Source organism: Mesoplodon mirus, assembly GCF_964341445.2.
Source record: "Mesoplodon mirus genome assembly, chromosome: 20".
In the NCBI taxonomy this organism is placed as follows: Eukaryota; Metazoa; Chordata; class Mammalia; order Artiodactyla; family Ziphiidae; genus Mesoplodon; species Mesoplodon mirus.
The window spans coordinates 10841756-10864404 of record NC_138996.1 but is presented as its reverse complement, the minus strand read 5'-3'; the positions used below and the strand labels follow the sequence as shown (position 1 = coordinate 10864404).

The following is a 22649-nucleotide window of genomic DNA, read 5'->3' as shown; positions in this document are numbered from 1 at the left end:
CCCACTTGACCATGGTATATGATCCTTTTAACATGCTTGAATTTGGTTTGCTAGTAGTTTGTTGATAATATTTGCATTTGTATTCATTAAGGATATTGGCCTATGGTTTTCTTTCCTTGTAGTGTCCTTATCTGGCTCTGGTATTAGGGTAGTAATAGACTCTTAAAATGAGTTTGGGGGTGTTAGGTCATCTTCAATTTTTTGGAAGATTTTGAGAAGGATTAGCATTAATTCTTCATTAAATGTTTGGTAGAATTAACCAGTGAAACAGTCTGGTCCTGGGCTTTTCTTTTTTGGGCGGGCGTTTGCTTACTGATTCAACTCATTAGTGGTCTGTTCAGATTTTTGAGTTATACAGGATCGTATGTTTCTAAGAATTTACCCATTTCTTCTGGGTTATTCAGTTTGTTGGTGTTTGATCATAGTAGTTTTTTATGATTACTTGTAATTTTGTATTATAAGCTGAAATTGTCCTCTTGCATTTATAATTTTATTTACTTGAGTTCTCTTTAGTTAAAGTTTTGTCAATTTTGTTTATCTTTTCAAAGAAAAAATTGTTAATTAAAAATTTTTTTAATTGATTTCCTATTCTCTATCTCAGTTATTTCTATGCTAATCTTTACTATGTTTTTCCTTTTGCTAATTTTGGGCTAAGTTTGTTCTTTCTTCTGCTTCCTTGAACAGTAAAATTAAGTTATTCAAGATCTTTCTCTTTTTTTAAAAATTAATTTTTATTGGAGTATAGTTGATTTACAATCTTGTGTTAGTTTCTGCTGTACAGCAATGTGAATCAGCTACACGTATACATGTATCCACTCTTTTTTAGATTCTATTCCCATATAGGTCATTACAGAGTATTGAGTAGAGTTCCCTGTGTTATACAGTAGGTTCTTATTAGTTATATATTCTATATATAGTAGTGTGTATATGCCAATCACATATTCCCAGTTTGTCACACACCCCCTTTCCTGCTTGGTAACTGTAAGTTTCTCTTCTACATCTGTGACTCTCTTTCTGTTTTGTAAACAAGTTAATTTGTGCCATTTTTTTAGATTCCACATATAAGCGATATCATATGATATTTGTCTTTCTCTCTCTGACTTACTTCACTTAGTATGACAATCTCTAGGTCCATCCATGTCACTACAAATGGCATTATTTCATCCTTTTTACGGCTGAGTAGTATTTCATTGTATATATGTACCAAATGTTCTTTATCCATTCCTCTGTCGATGGACATTTAGGTTGTTTCCATGTCCTGGCTATTGTAAATAGTGTTGCAATGAACATCAGAGTGCATGTATCTTTTCGAATTATGGTTTTCTCTGGATAGATACCTAGGATTGGGATTGCTGGGTAGCTCTCTTTTTTTTTTTTTTAAGGAACTTACATACTGTTCTCCTTAGTGGTTTTACCAATTTGTATTCCCACCAACAATGTAGGAAGGTTCCCTTTTCTCCAAACCCTCTCCTGCATTTACTGTTTGTAGACTTTTTAATGATGGACATTCTGACTGGTGTGAGGTGATACCTCTTTGCGGTTTTGATTTGCATTTCTCTAATAATTCACAATGTTGAGCATCTCCTCATGTGCCTGTTTTGCCTGTATGTCTTCTTTTGGAGAACTGTCTACTTAGATCTTCTGCCCATTTTTTGATTGGGTTATTTGTTTTTTTGATATTGAGTTGCCTGAGCTGCTTGTATATTTTGGAGATTAATCCCTTCTCGGTTGCTTCATTTGCAAATATTTTCTCTCATTCTGTGCATTGTCATTTAGTTTTGTATGTGGTTTCCTTTGCTGTTCAAAAGCTTTTAAGTTTAATTTGGTCCCATATGTTTATTTTTGTTTTTATTTTCATTACCCCAGGAAGTGGATCAAAAAAGATCTTGCTGCGATTTGTGTCAGAGAGTGTTCTGCTTATGTTTTCCTCCAAGAGTTTTATAGTATTTGTTCTTACATTTAGGTCTTTAATCCATTTTATTTTTGTGTATGGTGTTAGGGAGTGTTCTAATTTCATTCTTTTACATGTAGCTGTCCAGTTTTCCCAGCACCACGTATTGAAGAGACTGTCTTTTCTCCATTGTATATTTTTGCCTCCTTTGTCATAGGTTAGGTGACCATAGGTGCATGGGTTTATCTGTGGACTTTCTATCCGCTTCCATTGATCTATATTTCTGTTTTTGTAGCAGTATCATTACTATAGCTTTTTTTGTATAGTCTGAAGTCAGGGAGTCTGATTCCTCCAGCTCCATTTTTCTTTGTCAAGATTGCTTTGGCTATTCAGGGTCTTTTGTGTTTCCATACAAATTGTAAAATTTCTTGTTCTAGTTCTGTGACAAATGCCACTGGTAATTTGTCTAAGTTTCTCTGTGGTCTCCTTTCCACAGGCTTCAGGACCCTAGTTTCTCTTGCTTCTGGCGTCTGCCCCCTGTTGGGTGAGATTGGTCCAGGGGCTTTTTCAGGCTTCCTGGTGGGAGGGACTGTTGCCTGCCCTCTGGTTGGTGGAGCTGGGTCTTGTTTCTCTGATGGGCAGGGCCATGTTAAGGGGTGTGTTTTGAGGTGGCTGTGAGCTCACTACAACTTTAGGCAGCCTGTCTTCTGATGGGCGGAGCTGTGTTCCTATCTTGATAGTTGTTTGGCCTGAGGCTTTCCAGCACTGGAGCCTGCAGTTTGTTGGCTAGGGCTGGGTCTTGTTGCTGAAATGTGGACTTCCAAGAGAGCTCACTCCAGTCAGTATTCCCTGGGGCTTCCACTACCAGTGTCCCTGCCCTCACAGTGAACTATAGTCGACCTTGCCTCCCTAGGAGACCCTCCAAGACCCCTAGGTAGATGTAGCCCAGACTCCTGTGGAGGTACTGCTTTGTGCTGGGTCCCAGTGCACTTGAGACCTTGTGTGCCCCCTCCAAGAGTGGAGTCTCTCTTCCCCCCAGCCCTGTGGGGCTCCTGCACTCAAGCCCTGCTGGCCTTCAAGGCTAAAGGCTCTGGTGGTTCTTCCACCCGATGCCAGACCCTCAGACTGTGTTGGAGGGCTATTTTACATGGGAACGTCCCTGTGTAGCCTGTGTGGATTTAATATTTTTTGGTGCGAGGGTTGTTTTTCATGTAGATGTCTTCCATCTCTTTCCTCAGTGTATGCTGGCCATGCTCCCCTTTACAGGAGGTGTGACTGGTGTTGTGGTGACCAGAGCCTGCACTGGATATTGCACAGGGCCTCCCCTTTGCTCTGTGGTTGTCACTGCCCTGTCAGGGGCAGGGTCTGATCCCTAGCTGTTGGAGTAGAGACCCCCAGGTCTGCTTCTTAGCTGTGTTTCTGATCCGTGATGTGAGGTAGGCAGGTTTGGAGCACTCCCGCTGGGAGGTCAGCCACTGAGGAATCCTCCTCTGGAGCTGTTCACCTGTGATCTGTTGTGTCACCTTTACCCACTGTGCAAGCTCACAAGTTACATTGTTGTTGGCACTGCTCTCAGCCCCACCTTAACTGTGGGCGTGCCAGCAGTTGGCCCTGGTGTCTCTCAGACATTGTTTTCACCAGGCCACCAGAGTAGATCCACTGAAGTCAGGCCCCAGGACTGCGGTAATCATGGATCTGGACCTGCTGTGAGTACTACAGGGACAGCTCAGATTCTGGCCTGCCCTAACCCCCCACGTGTACGTGCCCACAACTCCTACAGCTGCTAAAGCTAGACCCGTCTTGGCTGCAGAAGCACTCGTCCATTCAGATGTTCTGTAGGTACTGAGTTTGCAAAGCTGGTCGCAGGAGAGTCAATTTGCAGTTTGCTCAGCTGCAAGGAGAGATTTCAGCTTTTCTTCCTTAGTTGCACAACCCCTGGGGCACAGCTGTGGTTTCAGCCCCACCTCTGTGTGTGGGCTCCCCACAGGGGTCTGCTCCTGAGGCTGCCCTGGAGCACACGAGTTCACCCCAGTGAGAAGGGGGCATGGAGGCGGCAGCGGCTGGGGTCGCAGGAGCCCTTGTGGGGTCCCTGCAGGGACGGGGCCAGTGGCGATGGGATGTGCGGGGGAGCCAGCGGCTGCAGGTGTGAGAGAGCTGGCCCTGGCAGGGGCCCTTCCTAGTGCCTGGGGAGTCAGGGCCAGCACGTGGGTAGTGAGGCTGCAATGGCGGCCCAGCCCCTTGTGAGTCACTCAACAATGGCGCTTTGCTTCCATGGCCGTTGCTGTTTTCTCCACAAGAATTACTGGTTGCAGACTTACTCACTCCCACCGCTCAGGCTATTTACTCAAAGCTGGAGCAGTGCCCTCCCCCGGTCTGCTCTCCAAACCCTGTGTTCCAGCACCTAGCCCCCATCTGCACCAGCAGACACTTGTCTCAGGCTGGCATGTGCAGGCTGTGGCGTGGACCATCTGTGCAGGTCTCATGCTGTCCTTGCCTGCCACAGACTGGTTGCTGCGCTCTCCGCCAGTAGCCCCCGAAGCTCCCCTTCTGTCCCAATGATGTCCCTGCTGAGGGGCTTGCCTTGGATGTGCGAACTTCTCCTCTCCTTCAGCTCCCCTCACGGGTTCAGGTCCCACCCTGCTTCCTCTCCTCTTCCTTTTCCCTTCCTTCTTTCGTCCTACCTGGTTACATGGGGATCTTTCTTGTCTTTTTAGGTATCTGAGGTCCTCTGCTAGTGTGCAGCCAGTGCTCTGTGAGAATTGTTCCATTTGTAGATGTATTCTTGACGCATTTGTGGGGAGAGATGAATTCCACGTCCTACTGCTCCTTACCATCTTGACTCTCTAGAGATCTTTATTTTTTCTTGATGTATGCATTTATTGCTATTAACGTCCCTCCTATAATTGCTTTTGCTGCATCCCTTAAGTGTTGATATATTGTCTTTCCATTTACATTTGTCTCAAGATGTAAAACAAATTTCTCCTTTCCTTTTTTTTTTATCAATTTGTTATTTGGAGTGTGTTGCTCAGTTTCCATGTATATGTAAATTTTCAAGCTTTCCTCCTGCTATTAATTTCTAGTTCATTTCCATTGTGTTCGTAAAAGATACTTGATATAATTTTGATACTCTTGTTATTTGCTGAGTCTTGTTTTGTGGCCTAACATATGATCTAATCTAGAAAATATTCTCTGTGCAATTGAGAAGAATGTGCATTCTGCTGCCAGATGGAATGTTCCATATATATGTCTCTTAGGTCGATGTGGTGTATAGTGTTGTTCCAGCCCACTGTTTCCTTCATGATTTTCTGTCTGGATGATCTACCATAGAAAGTAAAGTATTAAAATCCCTGACAATTACTGTATTGCTGTTTGTTACCCCTTTTAGTTTTTTGTATTTGCTTAATATATTTAGGTGCTATGATATTGGGTGCATAAATAATTACAATTTTTAAATCTCCTTGATGAATTGATACCTTTACCATTATATAATGACCTTCTTTGTCTATTTTGGCCATATTTAGCTTAAGATCTATTTTATGTATTATAAGTATAGCTCTCCCTCCATTCTTCTGCTTACCATTTCCTTGAATATTTTTTCCATCTCTTCACTTTATGTATATTCTTAAAGCTAAGTGAGTTTCTTGTGGGCAGCATGTCATTGGATTTTCAAAAATCCATTTAGCCATATGTGTCTTTTGATTGGAGAATTTAATCCATTTATGCTTAAAGTAATTATTGATTGGTAAGAGCTTACTATTGCCATTTTGTTAATTGTTTCCTGACTGTTTTGCCTATTTCTTGTTTCTGCTCTTGCTGTCTTCCTTGTGAGCTGATGAGTTTTTGTAGTGGTATGGCTTGACCTCTTTTTCATAATATTTTGTGTACCTACTACAGATTTTCCCTTTTTGGTTACCATGAGGCTTACATAAAATACATTGATAGCATCTTATATTCAGCTGATAACAACTTAGTTTTAATAGCAAGCAGAAACTTTATTGTTTTACTTCCCTGCAATCGCATTTTAAGTTATTGGTGTTAAAATTTACATCTTTTTTATATTGTGTATACAATAACAAATTGTTATAGTTATGGTTATTTTTAACATGTTTGTGAACTTTTAAATGAGAGTTGTAAGTGAATTATGTATTTCCATTACCATATTAGAGAATACTTTGACTATATATTTACCATTACCACTGAGTTTTACACATTTGTATGTTTTTATGATGTTACTTAGCATCCTTTTATTTCTGCTTGAAGAATTCCTCTTTGCATTTCTTGTGAGACAGGTCTAGTGGGATGAACTCCCTCAGCTTTGGTTTTTGAGAAAGTCTTTAATTTCTTAAGGACATTTCTTAAGGACAGCTTTGGCTGGTGTCGTATCTTGGTTAACAGTCATCTTTTCTTTCAGTGTTTTGAATATATCATCCCACTCTCTGTGGACTTACAGAGTTTTTGCTGAGAAATCCAGTTATGGAGATTCCCTTTTTATGTGACAAGTTGCTTTTCATTTGCTGCTTTCTTTTGACAATTGTACCATGATGTGTCTTGGTGTAACCCTTTTTGGATTCAATATATTTGGTTTTTTTGGGCCTCGTGAATCTAAATGTCTGTTTCTCTCCCAATGTTTGGGGAGTTTTTAGCCATTATTGCCTTAAATAGACTTCTATCCCTGGATTCCCATAATACATATATTATTTATTTTAATCATGTCCCATATAACCTGTAGGCTTTCTTCATCCTTTTTCATTCTTTTCTCCTTTTGCTCCTCTGACCAGATAATTTCAGATGACCTATCCTCCAGTTCTTTGATTCTTTTCTCTGCTTAGTTTAGTCTGATGTTGAAGCTCTTTGTTGAATTCTTCATTTCTGTCATCATATACTTCAGCTCTAGGATTTCTCTTTGATTATTTTGGGATGGTTTTTATGTCTTTGTTGAACTGCTCATGTTGTTCTCCTAATTTTGTGTAGTTGTCTGTTAGTTCTTGTAGTTCACTGAAATTCTTTGAGGATTATTCTAAGTTCTTTCAGACAATTTATCCATCTCCATTTCACTAGGTTCAATTATTGGAGCTTTATTAGTTTCCTTTGTGGTGTCATGTTTTCCTGATTCTTCGTGATCCTTGATTCCTTGCATTGGTATCTGTGCACTTTAGCAAGCATTCTCCTCTTCCACACTTTACAGATTCACTTCAGCAGGCATAGACCTTCACCACATGGGTTATCGTATGGGTCAGCTGGTTGTGTCATGGCTATGTGGGGCTTGCTACTGGGGTCTCTCTTTGGGTGAGGCCACTACTTGTGCTCTGTGGTCAGCAGACTTGTCACTGGCTAGACACTGGCCGAGTGAGCCTGCTGGCTGGGCTCTGCATTCAAGCAGGTCTACTGGGTGTGCTCTCTGATTAGGTTGGGCTGCTAGCTCTGCTGCATGGTCAGGTGGGGCCTTCACTAACTGTGCTCTGCAATCACGTCTGGTCAGACGAGGTCATAGTAGAGGTCATAGAGGTCCTTTTAAGGTGGTGCCACTGTTTGGACTCTGCCATTGGATAGGGCCATGGCTGGGCTCCACATCATTCCTGGTCTGGTGAGTTGTAAGTGTCTGCTCAGTGATTGGATAGTGCCAGTGGCAGTACTTTGTAGAGCTCTAGGCAGGGCTTTGTGGTTGACAAGGCCTTAGGCTGTGCTCTGAAATTAGGTGAGGCCCAAACTATACCCCCAAGTTTGCAGGGCCCCAGGTTAGATCTCATGATCAGGTAGGTCTCTGGCTGTGCTGTGCTGTTGGACAAGGTCCCTGGACAGGCACTCTTGTCAGGAGGGGCTTCCAGAGTGCAGCCTGTAGAGACTGCACTGCACATCAGAGCAGGGTCATTGTCCAGGCTTCATCACTGGGTGGGCCTGTAGGCTATGTTCCACAATTGGGCAGTGTCACTGGCTAAGCTCCCTGCCTGGTTGAATCTGCAGGCTTTGTTCAGCAGTCAGGCAAGGCGATAGGCTGGAGCTGGCCATTAGGCTCCGCTTTGCTGCTAGCTGATACCATGGGCTGGGTTTCAAGGATATCTTTGGTCATTGTTCAGGCTCTCTTATTATGCAGGGCCATAGGCTATACTTAACTGTTGGCAGGACTGCTGACTTGGCTCTCTACTCAAGCATGGCTATAGGATGGGGTCCAGGGCTGGTATGGTTTGGCTTATTGCCTGGGGACTCAAATTAGGCAGAACTGCCAACCAAGCTCCCTGGCTAGACAGGGCCACTGGCTCAGCTCTAAAGATGGGCAGAGCCACTGGTTGGGATCTCTGCTCAGGCACTGCTGCAAGCAGAACTGTGATCTGCCAAGTTCTGTGCACTGGTTGCTATAAACCTGTCCCCCCTCTTCTCCCATCTCTAGCTGATTACCAGTGGTCAAGCCCCCCAGATTACCCCAGTGATCCTGTGAGGTTAGACCTCATTGAGCCTCCTAGGAAGTGTGCCACAATGCTGTGGGAGCTGGATCTCCAGCTTGGGCTCTCGTTTCCTCATTGGGAGATTTGTAGGTCTGGGGGGCCCTCTTGGTGCAGTGCCTGGGGAAGGCAATGTAGTCAGAGTGGAGCCATTCCTCTTTTCTTTCTCATGCTCCTCTTATCCTTCTAATGTGGTCTTTCTTAGTCTGTGCTCCAGGGACATGCTTCAGCCTCACCCCCAGGTTCTGGGATTTTCACAGTGGTGTCTTATTTAAGGATAGTTGTTTTTTTGTTTGTTTGTTTGTTTGTTTTGCGGTATGTGGGCCTCTCACTGTTGTGGCCTCTCCCGTTGTGGAGCACAGGCTCCAGATGCACAGGCCCAGCGGCCATGGCTCACGGGCCCAGCCACTCCGCGGCATGTGGGATCTTCCCGGACCGGGGCACGAACCCGTTTCCCCTGCATCAGCAGGCGGACTCTCAACCACTGCGCCACCAGGGAAGCCCAAGGATAGTTGTTAGTTGGTCTTCTTGTGAGGGGGACTGAAGTCAGGGATGTCTCCATTTTGATGACATCACTATCTTTTTGGCGGGCATATTCCTTTAGGTTTTCATTAAACGCCCTCATGTCTGTGAACAGTTTTACTGCTTCTTTCGCATTCTTTATTTACCTTGCTTGGACTTCCAGGGCAGTGTTTAATAGAAATGATGAGAAAGGACATCCTTGTCTTGCTCCTGAACTCACCAGTGAAACAGTGTAGGGAAGAAGCTTTCTTTGTGGGAAATTTTTTAATTTAGAAATCAATGTATTGCATGGTTATGGGTATATTCAATTTGTTTATATATTCCTGTGTAAGTGCTCGTGAGTTATGTTTTTCAAGGAATGTGTCTATTTCATCTGTGTAATCAACTTGATCGGTATACATTGCTCGTAGTATTCTCTTATTCTGTGGTCGGATCTGTAGTGATATTTCTCCTCTTCCTCATCCTACTTTTAGATTGGTTTCCTGGAGGTTTATCAACTCTTTAATTTTTTCAAAGGACAGAATTATGACTTTGTTGATTCTCTCTGATGTTTGTTTTCTACTTAATTGACTCTTTCTCTTTATTAATTTCTTCTGATTTGTTTGGATTTATAATGTTTTTTGTCCTGGCTTTTAAAAACAAATTTAGATTATAGATTTATTTTAAATCTTTAGAAACTATAGAGAGTTAAAGCTATGAATTCTTTTTTGTGTAAAATTAACTGTATTCTAGATATTTTGATGCTTTCTAATTGTTCAAAGTATTTTCTTATTTCCCTTTCATTTTTCATTTGTCTTATGAGATTTACATGTGTGTTGCTAAATTTCTAAATATTTGTGCATTATCTTTTTGCTGACATTTCATACTTTAATTTACTTGTCAGAGAATATACTTTGTACTATTTTATTCCTTTTTCATTAATTCAGACTTGCTTTATGCCCTAGCATATAGTGTATGTTGGCCTATTTTTTCAACTGTGCTTGAGAAGAATGTGTATTCATCCTGCAGTTGTTAGGTATAGTATTCTAGAAATATTTAGTATGTCTAGTTGGTTGACAGTGTTTCTGACTTTTGTCAACTTGTTCTCTCAACTAGTGAGATATTAGTGTTAAAGGCGCTAATAAATGTGGATTTACCTGTTTTTCCAATTAGTTCTGTCAATTTCTGATTCATACTTGGAAGCTTTAATTTTAAGTGTATGAATATTTAGGATGGCTATATATTCTTGATACATTGACTCTTTTTTTTCATTGTGAAATGTAACATCAATACAGCGTCATCAACTTTATGATGCTTGCATGGTATATAAATATTTTCCACCTTTTTACTTCTAACTACCACTACCATTTACCACTTTATACTTAGAGTGCCTCTTCTATGATCAGTGCATCTGTTTTTATTGTTACATTTGTTTTGTCGAATCCATTCTGACAACCTTTGCTTTCAGTTGGAATGTTTAGCCCATTCACATTTAATATAATTATTAAGTTTGGGTATAGGGCTACCATCTTGTTATTTGTGTCCCATTTGTTGCTTCTGCTTTTCTCCTTTGATCTTCCTTTCCTACCTTCTCCCTTTTAGTCCTAGTAACGTAGATGTCTTTACCATATGACTGTCTATTGGATGTGCTGTTACGTCACTCTATGTAAGGGTTCTACAGTACTATAATTCCATTTTACACCTTTCCTTTTTTTGTTAAATTTCCATATATTTACTACTACCTATACAATAATCCCTGTCATACAGTTATGCTTTTTCCCCCTTTAAATTGTCAAATGCTTTTTGAAGGAATTAGGAAAAGAAATAATAGTATTGTATATTTCTTTTACTCATCTGCCATTTGTAGCATTTTGCAATCTTTGTGCAGATCCAGATTTCCATCTGGAATCATGTCCCTTCATTCTGAGGAATTTACTTAATGTTTTTTTTTTGTAGTGTTAAATCTACAGACATTGAATTCTCTCAGCTTTCGTTTATTTGACAATGTCTTTATTTTACTTTATTTTTCAGATTATTTTCACTGGACAATAGAACCCTAGACTACCAAAATATTTCTTTTAGTACAAATGCCACTTTACTGTCTTCTGGTTTGCATTGTTTCTGGTGAGAAAATAATCATCCTGCTCTTGTATAAATATGCCTTTTTTTCTTCTCGCTTCTTTTAGAAATATTTTTCTTTGAATATTCAGCAGTATGGTAATATTATTCCTACATCCATTTTCCTCCAGTTTTATCCTGTCTGTTGAACTTCTTGGATCAGTGAGTAAATTTTTTTCATCAGATGTGGAAAATTTGGAACTATTATGTCTTCAAATGTTTTTTTCTGCTCTGATCGCTCTTCTTCTAGGATATGATTACACCTCAGTTAAACTACTTTCTATTATCCTGCAGGTCACTTTGTGTTCAAATTTTTTCATTCTTTTTCTTGTATGGGTTTCTCTCTACATATGCTGTTTACAAACAAAAATCCAGGGCTAGATGGCTTCACAAGCAATTTCTATCAAACATTTAGAGAAGAGTTAACACCTATCCTCCTGAAACTCTTCCAGCAAATTGCATAGGAAGAAACATTCCCAAGCTCATTCTACAGGGCCACCATCACCTCGATATCAAAACCAGACAAAGATACCACAAAAAAAAGAGAAAATTACAGGACAACATCACTGATGAGAATAGATGCAAAAGTCCTCAACCAAATACTAGCATACCAAATCCAACAACACATTAAAATCCAACTGCACAACAAAACACATTAACACCTTGATCAAGTGGGATTTATCCCAGGGATGCAAGGATTTTTCAATATCTGCAAATCTATCAATATGGTACAACACATTAACAAAGTGAAGAGTAAAAATTATATGATCATCTAATAGATGCAGAAAAAGCTTTTGAGAAAATTCAACACCCATTTATGATAAAAACTCTCCAGGAAGTGAGCATAGAGGGAGCATACCTCAACATAATAAAGACCATATATGACAAGCTTACAGCTAACATTATACTAAACGGTGAAAAGCTGAAAGCATTTCCTCTAAGATCAGGAACAAGACAAGGATGTCCATCCTCACCACTTTTATTCAACATAGTTTTGGAAGTCCTAACGACAGCAGTCAGAAGAAAAAGGAATAAGAGGAATCCAAACTGGAAAAGAAGAGGCAAAACTGTCACTCTTGGCAGATATCATAATACTATACATAAAAAAGTCCTAATGATGCTACCACAAAACTACTAGAGCTCATCAATGAATTTGGTAAAGTTGCAGGTTAGAAAATTAATACACAGAAATCTGTTGCATTTTTATACACTAAAAGATAAGAAAGGGAAATTAAGGAAACAATCCCATTTTCCATCACATCAAAAAGAACAAAGTACCTAGGAATAAACTTAATTAAGAGGACAAAAACCTGTACTTTGAAAACTATAATATGCTGATGAAAGTAATTAAAGATGACACAAACTGAGGGAAAGATATAACGTGTTCTTGGATTGGAAGAATCAATATTGTCAAAATGACTACACTACCCAAGGCAATCTATAGATTGAATGCAATCCCTATCAAACTACCAATGGTAGTTTTGGCAGATCTAGAACAAAAAAAAATAAAATGTGTATAGAAACACAGAAGACCCCAAATAGCCATAGAAATCTTGAGAAAGTTAAATGGAGCTGGTGGAATCCAGGTCCCTGACTTCAGACTATACACAAAGCTACAGTAATTAATATAGTATGGTACTGGCACAAAAACAGAAATATAGATCATAACTTTTTTTTTATTGTGAATTGAACATTGTATAAAGAATAACAGTGAAGATTTTTATATAGTTTTTTCGTCTATTTTGGATTCTCCAAAAGTGCCACTTTTTTCTTTCTTCTGGAAGCTAAGATGAGGTTCAAATTTTGTTTCACATTTTACTAAATATCAAGTTGACCTTGGTTAGGCTAAGCTTTAATAAGATTAAGCACCCTTCTCCTTAGAAAAACCATTCAGATTCCCATGGTGTCCAAGTGATTTTCCTGAGGAGCTAATGTCTTAGATCTTCTCAGTGTTTATGCCTTAACCTGAAGGCATTTGGGCATTTGTTTCACCTTTGGATACAGCTGTTTCCAGGACAGGGAAGACTGGGCTTAGAAGCAAGAAGGTTTTCAATTGTTTTTCACATTATTATAGTGCTTGGAACCCAAACCATGATTGAAAATGTTATTAAGAGAAATTCCGTAAGTCAGAATCTATGGGACCCAAACTAAGCAATGCTGAAAAGAATATTCACAGCCTTGAATAAATACAAAGGTATGAATATAAATGATTTAAGCATCAAATGCCAAAAATTTTTTAAATGAAGTCAAGAGAAAACTAAAACGATGAAGTTTGGAATAAATGATTAAAGAAACAATACTGTAGGACTCATCACCACATTTTAAAGTTTTTTTTTCTCATAAAATGAATAAAATATGCAACTTATAAGGATAACCTAATCAGAAAACAACAAAGTACATGAGAGACTACACGGTGTAGAATAATCATTAAAACAGATAATTTAAAATATCCTGCTCTACAAGACACATTTCTATGCACATAGATATGAAACGTTTGAACATAAAAAAAAGGACTCAAACAGAAGTAGAAAGTTTAAATGGACCAGTTTCTCAGAAGTAGATAATTGCTTTCACAGATGATTCTATCAACAGCATAGAAAAGAAAGGAAAAAAATATAAATTCATTTTTATCAAGTGAATATAACTAATACTTAACCATTATAAACTTTGAACCAATGAATCACATTTATGTGCCTAATGCAAATATACTAAATAAGATATTAGCAAAAAGAATCTAGGACACAAGAAATTACATTGTGACTGAATATTACACTTAATTTCTGAGGTAGAGACAAAATTGTCCTCTTATTTTATTACATTCTTGACAGATATCAAGATTGTGAATATGTTATTATTTGTCTTTGTTCATCCCTTTGTCTTTCGCTTTTTTGAAAAGTTTTTATGTAAGGTGTGTCTTGTAAAAACTAGAGAGCCGTATTTTGTTTTGCGAGTACCTAAAAATCTTATTTTTGAAAACTGGTTTTAAAAAACATGTTTGGCTTTATTTCTGTCATATATTTTGTTTTTACTTTGTGTATTTTATTTATTTCATGTCTGTATTCTTTTTTCTTTTATTTATAAATTGAAAATGATTCACTGGATTTCAGGAAGGTTTTTAGTTTGGTGAATACCTTTCATATAAAAGTATTGGTCCTCTTTTTAATGTAAGCTTATACCTTTCTATTTGGTAACTTTATATTCTTTCCCTCCATTCTTCCTTCTGTCTCTGTCACTTGGGTTGTGGTTTTGTTATTTCTTCTTTTTTGGAGTATATAACATTTATATGCTAGTAGTCCATGTTTATGTAACCTTAAAATTAAGTATATGCACCACTCATTCTTTTTCTTTTAACATCTTTATTGAAGTATAATAGCTTTACAATGGTGTGTTAGTTTCTGCTTTATAACAATCAGCTATACATGTACATATATCTCCATATCTCCTCCATCTTGTGTCTTGCTCCCACCCTCCCTATCCCACCCCTCCAGGTGGTCACAAAGCATTGAGCAGATCTCCCTGTGCTATGCAGCTGCTTCCCACTAGCTAGCTATTTTACATTTTGTAGTAGTTACAAGTCCATGCCACTTTCTCACTTCATCCCAGCTTACCCTTCCCCCTCCCCATGTCCTCAAGTCCATTCTCTACGTCTGCATCTTTATTCCTGTCCTGCCCATAGGTTCTTCAGAACCATTTTTTTTCCTTTAGATTCCATATATATATGTTAGCATATGGTATTTGTTTTTCTCTTTCTGACTTACTTCACTCTGTATGACCCACTCTGGGTCCATCCACCTCACTACAAATAACTCAATTTCGTTTCTATTTATGGCTGAGTAATATTCCATTGTATATATATGCCACATCTTCTTTATCCATTCATCTGTCAATGGACACTTAGGTTGCTTCCATGTCCTGGCTACTATAAAAAGAGCTGCAATGGACATTGTGGTACATGACTCTTTTTGAATTATCGTTTTCTCAGGGTATATGCCCAGTACTGGGATTGCTGGGTTGTATGGTAGTTCTATTTTTAGTTTTTTTAAGGAACCTCCATAATGTTTTCCATAGTGGCTGTATCAATTTACATTCCCACCAACAGTGCAGGAGGGTTCCCTTTTCTCCATACCCTCTCCAGCGTTTATTGTTTGTAGATTCTTTGATGATGGCCATTCTGACTGGTGTGAGGTGATAGCTCATTGTAGTTTTGATTTGCATTTCTCTAATGATTAGTGATGTTGAGCATCTTTTCATGTGCCTCTTGGCCATCTGTATGTTTTCTTTGGAGAAATGTCTATTTAGGTCTTCTGCCCATTTTTTGATTGGGTTGTTTGTTTTAATTATATTAAGCCTTGTGAGCTGTTTGTAAATTTTGGAGACTAATCCCTTGTTGGTCACATCATTTGCAAATATTTTCTCCCTATCTGTGGGTTATCTTTCTGTTTTGTTTATGGTTTTCTTTGCCGTGCAAAAGCTTTTGAGTTTAATTAGATCCCATTTAAAAATTTTTGTTTTTATTTCCATTATTCTGGGATACCTTATATGTGGAATCTAAAAAGAAACTATACAAATGAACTTATTTAGAAAGCAAAAACAGACTCACAGATTTAGAGAAAGAACTTACAGTTACCGGGGGGAAGGCTGTGGGGGAGGGATAGTTAGGGAGTTTGAGATTGACATGTACACACTGTCATATTTAAAATGGATAACCAACAAGGACCTACTGTATAGCACAGGGAACTCTGCTCAATGTTATGTGGCAGCCTGGATGGGAGGGGAGTTTGGGGGAGAATGAATACATGTATATGTATGGCTGAGTCACTTTGCTGTGCACCTGAAACTGTTATAGCATTGTTAATCAGCTATACTTCAATATAAAATTAAAAGTTAGAAAAAAAAAAGTAAGGGAAAAGGTCTAGAGAAACTGCAGTGGTAGTTCTGGGGAAGTAATTAAGAAGATAAAAGAATTCAGGACCTTTGCTTTTTTCCTATTGCTGGAATTTGTTTTATTTTTTTATATAAAGTGTCTATTCTTGCATTACTTGAATAATTAAAAGGGAGGAATAAAACAATAAAGAGCCCAGTATAAAAAGTACCACAATTATGTAAATCTAAAAATAAATTAATGAAAAGGTATAATCTGAAAAGTTTTATTCTCTCATATAATCATTCATCATCCCATTTCATCAGATTCTTATGAAATTTCTCCGATGTTTCTTATGGAAATATAGGCATATACTTATGTTTTACTTTTACAGCAGACCATGGCATGGGCTATACTGTATTTTGCCTTTTTATACTGCATAGTGAAATTAAATAATGTATCTGATAGTTTAAATACGTGGAGCCCCTGTTGGTTTTCTGCTCTCTGGCACTCCTGTTAATTCTCATTCATGCTGTATTTTTTTCCTTTTGGGTATGGTTATTTGTAATTGCATTTTGGCCATTTAAAAATTATTCATGTAAATAATTTAGAGTCTAGTTGCTCTTACCTTCCATCAGGGAATTTTTGTTTGTTTCAACCAGATGATTGAGGTCACTAAACCAAGGTTATTTTTGACAGACTCAAGGTCGAGAGGAGCAAAAAGTGGGAGATCAAGGCCAGTCAATGTTAAGCATTATTGTGACACTTTTCACTGAGAATTAAAAGAACTACATCCTAGAACAAGGATGAGCTGGAAATAAGACAGTTTTTGCAGAGACATCATGGACCTAGACTCATTTTTCTTTGTATTTCTCCTTTAGTGTTAGTAGGGTTTCTTGAAAATATTGCCTGATGTCTTTTATTAGCGTTGGAAAATTCTCAACCATTATAATTCAGATATTATTTTTGTCCCATTATCTTTCACCTTTTCTTGTTAGACTAATTAACATATATTAGTCCTTTAAAAGATGCACCATATGTCACTGTTGTTCTTTTTTTTTTAAATTCTTTTTTTGTTCAGTTTGTTTTGTTCTTCAGTTTGAGTATTTTCTATGATCTTTAATTCTGTTCAGTAATACTCTATTCTGCTATTTCAGATATTCCTTTTATTCCAGTTCTACAGTTTTTAATTTATTTTGTTTATAAATTCCAATGCTTTTGTGAATTTTTTCATTTTAATCTGCTTTGTCTTCCATTTATTTTATGTACATCTTATTTTCAAGCTTTACTGAAAAATAAAAATTATATATATTTAGGTTGTATGACATGATTTTTATCAAGATGTAAAATGTGAAGATTTAATCTTTGTATACGTTTTGAAATGATTACCACAATCAAGTTAACACACACATCAACTTACATAGATACCAGTTTTTCATTTGTTTTTTGGTGAGAAACTTAAGATTTACTCACCAAATTTCAAGTATACAATAAGTATTATTAATTATAAGCACATTGCTGTATATTATATCCCCAAACTTATTCATCTTATAAAGATGAAAGTTTGTACCCTTTGACCCATCCTCTGGTCACTGACAACGACCGCTCTACTCTCTGGTTCTATGAATTTGCCTTTTTTAGTTTCAACATATAAATGAGATCATACATATTTATCTTTCTGTATCTGGCTTATTTCACTAAGAATAATGTCTTCCAGGTTCATCCATGCTGTCTCAAAGGACAGGATTTCCTTCTTCTTTTTTTTTTTTTTTGTCTTTCTTCTCTTTATGCATGATTGAACATTTAGGTTGTTTCCATATATTGGCTGTTTTGAATAATGCTGCAGTGAACATGGGAGTGCAGATATCTTTTCAAGATACTCATTTCATTTCCTTTGGGAATATACCCAGATGTTGAGCATCTTTCCATGTAGCTGTTGGCCATCTATATGTTTGCTTTGGAAAAATGTTTATTCAGATAATCTGCCCATTTTTTAATCTGATTTTTTTTTGCTATTGAGTTGTATGAGTATTGTATTTTGCATATTAACCCCTTTTCAGAGATATGATTTGTAAATATTTTCTCCCACTTAGTAGCCTGCCTTTTCATTTTGTTGATGGTTTCCTTTGCTGTGCAGAAGCATTTTAGTGTGCTGTAGTCCCACTTGTTTATTTTTGCTTCTGTTGACTTTGCTTTGGAGTCAGATCTAAAAATTCATCACCAAGATTGATATTAAGGAGCTTATTGCCTATGTTTTCTTCTAGGAGTTTTATGGTTTCAGGTCTTGCATTCAAGTCTCTAATACATTTTGAGTTAATTATTGTGTATGGTGTGAGATAGTGGTCCAGTTTCATTCTTTTGCATGTGGCTGTCCAGTTTTTCCCACCACCATTTATTGAAGAGACTGTCTTTTTCCCATTTTATATTACTGCCTCCTTTGGCATGGATCAGTTGACCGTATAAGTGTGGGTTTATTTCTGGGTTCTATATTTTGTTCCATTGATCTATGTGTCTGCCTTTGTGCCAGTACCATATTGTTTAAAAAAATTTTTTTAATTCAGGTATAATTGACATACATTATATTAGTTTCAGGTGTACAACAGAGTGATTTGGTATTTGTATATATTACAAAATGATCACCACAAAAATTCTAGGTAACATCTATCACCATAAATAGTTATAGAATTTAATACTGTTTTGATTATTACAGCTTTGTAGTATAGTTTGAAATCAGGGAGCATGATACCTCCAGCTTTACTCTTCTTTCTCAAGATTGCTTCAGCTATTTGGGGTCCTTTGTGCTTCCATTTAAATTTTAGGATGTTTGTATTATTTTTGTGAAAATTGCCATTGGAGTTTTGAAAGGGAGTGCACTGAATCTGTAGATGGCTATGGGTAAAATGGACATTTTAACAATATTAATTCTTCCAGTCCATGAGTGTGGAATATCTTTCTATTTATTTGTGTCTTCTGCAATTTCTTTCATCACCATCTTCTAGTTTTCAGTGTACAGTTTTTTTATATCCTTGGTTAAATTTATTCCTTGGTATTTTGTTCTTTTTAATACAATTGTACATGGGAGTGCTTCCTTAATTTCTCTTACTGATAGTGCATTATTAATGTACAGAAACACAACAGACTTCTTTGTATTGATTGTGGGTCTAGAAACTCTATTGAATTCATGTATTAGTTATAACAGGTTTTTGTGTGTGTGTATGTGTGTGTGTTTGTGTAGTTTTAGGATTTTTCTCTGTATAATATCATATTATCTGCCAATGGTGACAGTTTTACTTCTTTTTTCCCAGTATGGATCTCTTTTATTTATTTTTTCTTGCCTAATTGCTCTGGCTAGGAGTTGTATAAAAGTGGTGATAGTGCAGATTCTTGTCTTATTCCTGACGTTAGAGGAATAACTTTTCTGCTTTTTACTGTTGAGTATGATGTTAGCTGTGGGCTTGTCATATATGGCCTTTATTATGTTGATGTATGTTTCCTCCACACCGAGAGTTTTTAAAAATCATAAATGGATGTTGAATTTTGTCTATTTTCTATTCATTATCCTTGTTTCTTGTTTCTTCTTGAAATCTTCCCCTCTCCTTTTTTTTCTGCCTTCTGTGGTTTTAATTGCACATTTTATATTATTCCATTTTCTCTCCTTTCTAGAACATCAATTACGTTAAAAATCTATAAGCAGTTACCCTAATATCAAAGTAAGAAAACTAGTACATTTCTTGTGTGCAATTTGTGCCTTGGGAGAGGCAGTCCATGAGCCTGCCTGGGGTGGAAGTTTTAGTGTCTGAGGGGAAGTTGTCTCTGTGCAGGATGCAGAGTCATCTCCAGCAGGCAGGTCTTAAGCTGGAGTGATGTCATCTGAGGTAATAACATTTCTAGCAATGAGTTCCTGGGCCAGGGCAATGTTGTTTGGGGTGTAGTGCTAAGATATCCTTTTTAAGCTGATACCCATTTGAATGAATGCAGGTTTTATTTTTGTGGCTCTGTGGTATTAAAATGGTGCTGAAGTACTTGTGTAATTTGAAGGCAATGTTGGGCCTGTGACTTCGATTTATAAATATCTGGTAACTCAAGGGGCTTGTGGGTGCACAGCGAGCAGAAGTGATATTGACATATGTGCAGAGCCTGACTGGCACAGCCCCAATTAGGTGTGGCTGGATCTAAAAGTGTCCAACAGTCTAAGGTTTTGCCCTATTAGGTGATGAGAAGAGTTCTGTTATAAATAGGTTTTTAATTTTATGACCTGATTTTGGTGTATGTGGTTAATAGGAAGTCAGGTTGTTTGCCATTTAAAATATTTATACCTGTGTTTAGGGCTCCATAATTTTGCTGTAGGCAGGCACCCTAATTTGGCCAGTCAGTATGGGCCTTTTGCCTCAGTTGTTGGTTTGGTTGTTGACAGGCAAGCTGGTGAAGTCTTTTGGTTGTAAGGTTTGTGTTATCCAAACTCAGTGGCATGTGGGCCTCAGCATTTGCCACGTCTGGCTGAAATAATGGCTTACTTGGAGGATTTGGGCCTCCAGATTGCAAACCAATAAAAACACTCAGACCAATGGTAATGAGATGAACAGTCAACAGAATGTTGTGCAGCTGCACTTTAGAGGCTTTTGTTTTTGTTTTTCATTTGTTTGTTTTGCGGTGGTGGAAGTTTAGGCTCAAATGGGTCTCATGTCAAATTAGCAGCTGCCTGGACCAGGAGGAAATCTATGGTCAATAGACCTCAGGATGGTATGTACCTGGATCTGGTTTCCAACCCTTATGGGATGGGGCAAGATAAAATATTTACAACAGTAGGGGAGACATAATTAAAGGGACTCACATACAATGAGTCTTTATATACATGGAAGCCAGATATAAGCCCCTTTAAATATAGGGAAGGAAAAGGGAAAAATGTTTTAAAGTTTGTGTGAAGTGTGTGTCAGACAAACATCCTTGAATTAAGAGGCATTAATAGCTTGGCCAATATAGACACCCATTTAGGGGTCCGTTTATTGGATTTGAAAAGGAATTATTTAAGGAAACCATTATGTCTCTCAATTGAACCAGCTAGCTATCTGGGACCTGTTGGGGACAATGAAAGTTATATTGAATGCCTTTTCCAGTAGAGTGGCATTGTGTCTTCTGAGAAACGAAATGTGTTCCTTGGTTACTATTAATATTGTCTGTAACTATGAAGGGAATAAAGTGTGTCCTGGCAAGGGCTTCTATTTGGTCCTAAGAACTGCTTTTGATCAAAAGCTGGGGTGCAGGAAGGAGGGATTGCTTGAGTTCAAGCAGTCTTCCAGTAAACAGAATTACTCTCTACCCTCTGAAGGTGGACTGAAGTGTCTGATGCGTCAGCTGATTGTTGTTTTCTACCTCTTAGTGGCTGTGGTTGAACAACAAGCAACCCAGGGCAATATGTGGGATGGAAACTTAGAAACGTCTTCATGGGTCAGTTAATCTTCTCCTCTGAGCTGTTCTTTACTTGCTGCTCCCTCACAATGCCGTCTTGCTCTTGGTCCATCAAGTACCAACAACTTTTTAAAAATACTATATTTAGAGCTTCCCTGGTGGCGCAGTGGTTGAGAGTCTGCCTGCTGATGCAGGGGACACGGGCTCGTGCCCCGGTCCGGGAGGATCCCACATGCCGCGGAGCGGCTGGGCTCGTGAGCCGTGGCCGCTGAGCCTGCGTGTCCGGAGCCTGTGCTCGGCAACGGGAGAGGCCACAGCAGTGAGAGGCCCGCATACCGCAAAAAAACAAAAACAAAAAGAAAAAAAAAACTATTTTTAGAGCAGTTTTAGGTTCACAGCACCATTGAGAAGAAGGTGCATAGATTATCAATGTATCCCTTGCCCCTACACATGCATAACCTTCTTCGTTGTCACCATCACTCACCAGAGGGGTATGCTTATTGCAATTGATAAACGTACATTGACCCATTAAAAATCACCCAAACTTCATAATTTGCCTTAGGGTTCAATCTTGGTGTTGTACTTTCTACGGATTTGGTCAAATAATGATATGTGTCCATCATTATGGTATCATACACAGTATTTTCACTGCCTTAAAAATCCTCTGTGCTCTCTGCCAATTAATTTCTCCCCTCCCCACCTGCAGCCGTGGATCTTTTGTCTCCATAACTTTTTTTCCAGAATGTCATATAGTTGGAGTCAAACGGTATATAGTCTCTGCAGGCTGGCTTCTCTCACTTAGTAACATGCATTTATATTTCCTCCGTGTCTTTTCATGACCTTGTAACTCATTTCTTTTTAGTGCTGAATAATACTCTGTTGTCTGAAACATGCCACAGTTCATCTGTTCACTTGCTGAAGGACATCATGGCTGCTTGCAGGTTTTGGCAGTTATGAAAAAGCTGCTATAAACATCTGTGCAGATACTAGAAATGTTTCAAAGGAAAACAACAATACCTATTGAGGGTGTATTAGTTATCTATTGCTATGTAACTGATTGTACCAAACCTTAGCACATGAAAACAACACAGTTCTGTGGGTCAGGAATCTAGGAGCAGCTTAGTGGGTGAAAATAAGACGTCAACTAGGGCTGTAATTATCTCAAGGTTCAACACAGAGGGGATTTGCTTCCAAGCTCAGTCATGTGACTATTGGAAGACCTCAGAAAGAGTTTCCAAGCTCACTCATGAGGACCTCTCCCCAGGCCTGCTTCATGACATAGTAGCTACCTTCCCCCAGAGCGAATGAGGGAGAGAGACATAGAATCCAAGAAGACAGTCTTTTAATAACTTATCTTGGAAATGATGACCCATCACTTCTGCTGTATTCAGTTAATTAGAAGCAAGTCAGTAAGTCCAGCCTACACTCAATGGAG

The 22649-nt window shown here is 38.4% G+C and overlaps 1 protein-coding gene across 11 annotated transcripts in view; it reads left to right on the top strand.

Moving 5' to 3' along the window:
* The window catches only part of LOC309795809 (disintegrin and metalloproteinase domain-containing protein 5-like), a 136767-nt gene that overhangs the window by 28046 nt on the left and 86072 nt on the right, over positions 1-22649 (top strand). The window lies entirely within an intron of this gene.